Below are 6,607 nucleotides of genomic sequence, written 5' to 3'. Positions count from 1 at the left end.
AGTGTATTAAGAACAACTGTTTGCTTTTTGAAATACATGTACACCATCAGAAAAAGACTAGACTGATTAGGAGAGAATAGTGGTGGTGCTAACTAGCTGTATGTTCACACAGCAGCTTATGCTTGATGTTGGCTACAACACTGCTGTGTACATTTGGTTATGAAGGAAATGCCCCTGGTTGCATATGCTTGGACTAAAAATAAAAATTCTGCAGCTGTCTTCCATGCTCTTCTGCCAAGAAAAGCAGGTGTAACCTGCATAAATATGTGTTTAGTGCACTTGCTTATTTTTACATTTTTCATCTAGCCGTCTAGAGGGTCAAGGAGGTATGCAGAGCACTGAAATCCTTACCATGGAAAACCTGGTCAGCTACCCCTCTGGCTTCTGAGATGCCTCTAAGCAGTGGCCATGAAATTTTAAACCCATCTGTGCAGACTGGATGTTTCCTTTAAAAATTCTAACTCAAACCTGCATTTTCAAGATGCTGAGTACTGTGCTTAGTACCAGGTTATGACCTTCTGTGGCATGCATTGTGCAATACTAGGAGCGAGGCTGTAGGCACTGGGCCACATTTATTCCAGTTTGGAAGGGAAATTGCCTTTTGCCTGATGGTGGTGTACTTTTTGCATTTTGCCATAACATTCCCAAGGCTGTCAACAGCTTTGTGGAAGGGGAGGGGAAGTAGCATATTTCAAATTGTCTTTTTGCATTGAATATTTAGTGAATCTGCGGTCCTGACCTCACCTAGGTTTTGTTGTACTACTGAGAGTACTTGTCATCTCTTCTGGTAATGACCTAAAAGAATCTTGTCCTCAATTGGGCGCCCAAAATAGCAATGAAATGTAACAGTAAAGGATACTGCCAGAAGTTTAATCTTTCTCACAGCATTGGTTAACCAAATTCCCATCTGACACTATGCATCCCGAGTTTCCAGAGCTCAAGGAACAGCAAGCTGAATTTTCAGCTACATGTCTAAATTGAGAGTACAATCTCATCCCATTGAAGACATTGGCAGAAAGCCCATTTCAGTTATTCTGGTTTGCACCAATAGCAACTTGGAGAGCGCCAACTTTGTTCCAGACATGTACTTTGTCACAATTTTCATGCAGAAACTTCTACTCAAAATATTTTCTGACTTACTTTTCTGAAGTCAAAAATTGCTTTGTTGTAGATGCATGGACCATCTGTTCTTTTAGTCCTGATATCAGCCTAACCTGGTGTAGTTCAGATGTATTGGACTACAAGTTGAAGAGGGTTACCCCAGTGCATTATTCTTAATAATGAATACATTTGATTGCACAACTCTTACATTCCTTATTTTGTTTCTCCTCATAGTTTTGGAAGACAGGTCCCTGTTCTTATTGCACTGGTGAGTCTGGTCACCTTACCTGAAAAAGAACATCATTGAATTGAAAAAAAGTACAGGGAAGGGCAACAAAAATTATTAGGGAGCTGCTGCAGCATCCCTATTAGGAGCTGCTACAAGAACTGGGACTGTTCAGCTTAGAAGAAAGGCAAGTGAGGCTTTTAGCTGTGCCATATGATGAACATTAAACAGACCCAAAGAACTGGGCTTCGGAAACAGCACAGTAATTGACTAAGTATTCTTGCCTACCCATCCAGGTGAACAGGGGGCTACTCTGGCCCACAGGACACACGATGTAGATGGAATGGAGAATTTCCCTTACCTCTGAATGCTAGTTAATCACCACACAGTGGTCTAGCTTTGAAAAGCCCAGGAGTGGGGTGGAATGACTGATCTGGATTTATTGCCAGGATTTGGGTTGGACCAGATAGTATGAGCATCTTTGCTTAGTAGCTCCTGGCTACAGAATGGAAGTGGAAAGTGTCCCCCAGCCCAAGGCCAGGCCCTCCCCCACTTTAAAAGATCATGATTTTCATGGATGGAGAAGAAAACTCCTCAATGTTTGGACTATTGTATGCCAAAGAAGAAGATCATTTTCAGGTAAGGAAGATCTTCTGTTTGTTTTTCAAGTTTAGAAGGCAAGTTTCTAGTTCTTAAACTATTGTTGAAAACTGCATGGACAGTACCTGGTGAAATTCAAGAGGGCAGAGAATAGTTGAATAGATCTTCCATTGGTAAGGGGCTCAGTGTTTTAATTCTTTCCATCATCCATCCTTTGAACTTCCCCAAAGGCTCATAGAGGCCTTTTCTGAATCCTTTAAAGACTTGCTTGGCTACCAAAGAGCCTGAGGGGGATCCCCCACCCCCAGTGGTTCCTCAGTCTCTCTCTGTTGTCTTTTTAAACTGTTCCAAATTTTTAACATTATGGAAATCAACATAATTTATCCATGTAATAGAATTTGACTCTTCTTGATGCAGAATTTGTAAGAAGAATTTTGAAAGATATAGATAGATATTAAACCTATATCCTTCCTTTAACTCCTGTCCTCCGTATCAAGAAGAGAATGACTTGCAGCATCTTCTTACAGCTGCCTCCCTTAATAGCTCATGTTACCAAAAATACAGTGGACAAGAACAGCGTTTAATTTTTAGCATGGAAGATGCTGTGCCTTGAACCTGTTTAGAAAATGTTGTCCCCAGTCTGTAATGTACTCTGATGGTGCATGCTTGGAAGCACTCCAGTTATTCTTACAAAGGATCCCTGAATGGAAAATTGATTTTAGGGATGAGTCCTGACTCAGATCAAGCTCTGGGTAAAAGAGAGGGAAGGAAGAGTAAAGATCTTGCATGTGCAGTCTTCCACATTATTGTTGTCATGTACTGCTCCTGTTCCCCGGCATCAAGCTTTTCCCCGCTTGAGTTACTAACTCTCCTTTATAATTCATGCATGATATTCAGTCAGGTGGTACTTTTTAGTTGAAAAGCAGCTGCCATGGGTATTGTCCTGCCTCTTGGAAATCACCTATCCATAATACTGGGCTTGTCATAAGAATCCCGGAACTGTTCCTGGAAGATCATCTGAGTTTTCATGACCTGCTTGCTTTTCAGAGCACCTGTAGTAACAGCAACCCAACAATAACGTGTAAAAATATACATTGAGCATGAATCATTTTTAACTGTCCCCAATCTTTTGAGAAGACTTGCCTATGTTTCATCTGCTCAGTTCTGTGCTGCCCCTCCAGCACCAGGAATACCATGGAATTCCTTGTCAGATTTAATAATTTGGGATGAGGTCACACACCGATTTATCACTTGATAACCCATTGCTGAGCAATGACCTGCTTGCATTAAAGGAGACTCTTGCTAGAAAGACATTCCAAAATGCCAGGCTGCTGCAACTCACATCCTAGGGCTTTGTCCCTGTGGGGCAGATATGATTGCAAAAGGTATAGCTGAAATTTTGTACTTTATTCAGAAGGTATATTTCAGAGAAAGCAAATGCACATTTCTCCACAATTCTGATATCAGCGTATATTTTGTTTGAAATAGGCAGGTTAGGGTGGAGGCTACTTACTGCATGCTGGCTGGATGTCTGTGTTCCGAATCCAATCAATTACACAGTTCACTCTACCATATTCTCCTTTGGACAGGGAGTTTTAACATTTCCACAGTTTCCTTTTCCCTCATTCAGAACTCTTTCATTTGCAGGCACTTTGTAATCCAAATATAATCATTCTGATATTTTTTTTTCTATTCCGTTTCCCTCATTGCTTTTTCAAACTAAACCTTGTGTAACAACGGAGTTTTTCACTGGAGTATCACATTCAACTTCTGCCTTGTCAAGCCCTTATACAAGCCGTGTGCTGAACCTGATGGGGTTTAATGCATCTGTAAGGACTCTAAGGGAATCATAACATGTTCAGGGTTAGTGACCATCAACTTTTTCAACTCATGCCTGTGTGTGTGTGTGTGTGTGTGGAATCCTTAGCTTGGGTGAAAAAGAAGAGCTGTTTCTATGTTCAAAGGATCTCTTGCAATCGGAGACCCAGCTTTTTGTTTTTACTTGAATGTTAATACTCAGTGCATTAATACTAATGAAGTTGGACAGGATTGGGGAGAGATTGCCTTGCAATGCTGGCGCCACCGGTGGGAACACTGACCCAACCACAGTGTTCATACTGCTTCCAGCTCAGATTCCATTCTAGTGGTGGTGGGATAAGTGCACAGGGTAGAGTCGTAGAGCTGGGAAGAGGCTATGTAGGCTATCGAGTGCACCCCCTTACTCAATGCAAGAATTCAAATTCCTAACAGATGAGTATCCCTCTTCTTCATTGAAGCAAAGCTGCACCCCCCACCCCACCCAGGCAGTTGATCCCATTGATTGTTTTGTCTCTTAGAAAGTATTTCCTGATGCTTAACCTTCCCATAGTAAGCCTGTTCTTTCATGCCCTGAAGGATGATAGAGAACAGTTGTGTTGTCATACAGAAAAGGGCACTTTAGGTACTTGAAGAGAGTTATTAAAATCCCCTTTCATTCTTTTTCAAGGCTGAATGTACCAGGTTCCTTTCATAGTACTTGCTTTCTGATTCCCCTCCCCACACATACACACCCATCATCCTTGTTGCCTTTCTGCAGACAGTGGTAGAAAGCTAGAATATCTCTCCATTCAACCATGACACTGGAGGTCTTGGATGTAGGGTTTTTAAGGAATATTCTCATTAATTTGGTTATTTAGAATTGTTGTTGTTAGTCGCGAAGTCATGTCCGACCCATCGCAACCCCATCGCAACCTTCCTCCAGGTCTTCCTGTCCTCCACCATCCCCTGGAGTCCACCTAGGCTCACACCAACTGCTTCAGTGACTCCATCTAGCCACCACATCCTCTGCCGTCCCCTTCTCCTTTTGCCATCTATTGTTCCCAGCATTAGGCTCTTCTCCAGGGAGTCCTTCCTTCTCATTAGGTGGCTAAAGTATTTGAGTTTCATCTTCAGGATCTGGCCTTCTAAAGAGCAGGCATGGTTGATCTCCTCTAGGACTGACCGGTTTGATTGCCTTGTTGTCCAAGGGACTCCTCCAGCAACCACCCAATTGTGGTTATCAGGGACATTAAGATCTTTCTTGTATAGTTCTTCTGTGTAGTCTTGCCACCTCTTCTTAATCTCTTCTGCCTCTGTTAGGTCTCTGCCATTTTGGTCCTTTATCATGCCCATCTGTGCATGAAATGTTCCCTTCATATCTCCAATTTTCTTGAAGAGATCTCTAGTCCTCCCTATTCTATTGTTTCCTTCTATTTCTTTGCACCATTCGTTTAAGAAGGCATTCTTATCTCTTCTAGCTATTCTCTGGAATTCTGCATTCAATTGGGTGTATCTTTCCCTTTCCCCCTTGCCTTTTGCTTCCCTTCTTTCCTCAGCTATTTGTAAAGCTTCCTCAGACAGCCATTTTGCTTTCTTGCATTTCTTTTTCTTTGGGATGGTTTAGTTGCTATCTCTTGTACAATGTTGTGAACCTCCGTCCATAGTTCTTCAGGCACTCTGTCTATCAGATCTAATTCCTTAAATCTATTTGTCACCTCTACTGTATATTCATCAGGGATATGATTTAGGTCATACCTGAGTGGCCTAGTGCTTTTCCCTACTTTCTTCAATTTGAGCCTAAATTTTGCAACGAGAAGCTCATGATCGGAGGCACAGTCAGCTCCTGGTCTAGTTTTTACTGACTGTATAGAGCTTCTCCATCTTTGGCTGCAGAGCACATAGTCAATCTGATTTCTGTGTTGACCATCTGGTGATGTCCATGTGTAGAGTCGTCTCTTGGGTTGTTGGAAAAGAGTGTTTGCTATGACCATCATATTCTCTTGACAAAATTCTACCAGCCTGTGCCCTGCTTCATTTTGTACTCCAAGGCCAAACTTGCCTGTTATTCCAGTCATCTTTTGGCTTCCTATTTTAGCACTCCAATCCCCCATGATGATAAGGACATCATTTTGGGGTGTTAATTCTAGAAGGTGTTGTAGGCCTTCGTAGAACTGGTCAACTTCAGCCTCTTCAGCACCAGTGGTTGAGGCATAGACTTGGACTATTGTGATGTTGAATGGTTTGCCTTGGATTTGAACTGAGATCATTCTGTCATTTTGGAGATTGTATCCCAGTACTGCTTTTCCTACTCTTTTATTGACTATGAAGGCTACTCCATTTCTTCTGAGGGATTCTTGCCCGCAGTAGTACACCTGATGGTCATCTGAATTAAATTCACCCATTCCTGTCCATTTAGTTCGCTGATTCCTAAGATGTCGATGTTCAGTCTTGTCATCTCTTGTTTGACCACATCCAGCTTGCCTTGATTCATGGATCTTACATTCCAGGTTCCTATAGAGTATAGATCTTTGCAGCATCGGACTCTCCTTTCACCACCAGATACATCTGCAGCTGAGTGTCCTTTCAGCTTTGACCCAGTTGCTTCATTCTTTTTGATGCTACTTGTACTAGCCCTCTGCTCTTCCCCAGTAGCATATTGGACACCTTCCGACCTGAGGGGCTCATCTTCTGGCATCATATCTTTTGCCTTTTGGTACTGTCCATGGGATTTTCATGGCAAGGGTACTGGAGTGGGTTGCCATTTCCTTCTCCAGTGGATCACGTTTTGTCAGAGCTCTCTGCTATGACCTGTCCGTCTTGGGTGGCCCTGCACGGCATAGCTCATAGCTTCATTGAGCTATGCAAACCCCTTCACTTCGACAA

The sequence above is a fragment of the Varanus komodoensis genome, unplaced genomic scaffold (assembly GCF_004798865.1).
Source record: "Varanus komodoensis strain SLA01 unplaced genomic scaffold, ASM479886v1 scaffold32, whole genome shotgun sequence".
In the NCBI taxonomy this organism is placed as follows: domain Eukaryota; kingdom Metazoa; phylum Chordata; class Lepidosauria; order Squamata; family Varanidae; genus Varanus; species Varanus komodoensis.
The sequence above is the reverse complement of the archived record's forward strand: the minus strand, read 5'-3'. Positions refer to the sequence as shown.